We start from the raw sequence: 682 nt of genomic DNA on the forward strand, positions 1-682 counted from the left end.
TTTGTAATTTTTTTCTTCCTCAAAACTGGAATCAATTAAATGGTTATATATAAATTTAAAATAATCAAGTAAATCCAAAATTTAGACAGATAAAAAAAAAAAACATACAATCTACGCATGTAAATATTACATAAAAAAATTAAGGTCCAACCATTTTTTTAAAATATATACCAAAGAAGGGTTAAAGGCTTTTTACTCACGTTTTAATGGTTACCTTTGACCAATTGGGGAAATATTCCATCACTTTCATCCAATACCTCACAAGTGATATTTTGGTTCTAGGTGGACCCTTGTAGCTTGACTCAGCTGGTGGCTTTCCATGTCATGGATAGGCCAACAGTTATATCTTCCTGCCATAATTCTTGGAGTTCCTGTCCCCCCCTGGAAGATTTGGGTGTTCCTATCCACCTTTGTGTGTTCCAACTCCTCCTGTTACGTCCTGCCTAATATAAACTAATGGTGGAAGATGGTGATGGTGGAAAGTTTTGGGTGGACAAACCCTTTAAAAATGTAAACAATACAATTTTTACTTAAAAAAAAAAAAGTTTAAAAAAAAAAAAGTTACATTTTTTTTTTCTTAAATTATGTTTTTTTCAAAATGCTAATTTTAAAAATGGGAAGAAATGTAAACTAAGAACTTGATACAGGCACACCTAACCTAAGTTAATCATTTATCATCCTT

Source organism: Aquarana catesbeiana, linkage group LG10 (genome assembly GCF_042186555.1).
Source record: "Aquarana catesbeiana isolate 2022-GZ linkage group LG10, ASM4218655v1, whole genome shotgun sequence".
NCBI lineage: Eukaryota > Metazoa > Chordata > Amphibia > Anura > Ranidae > Aquarana > Aquarana catesbeiana.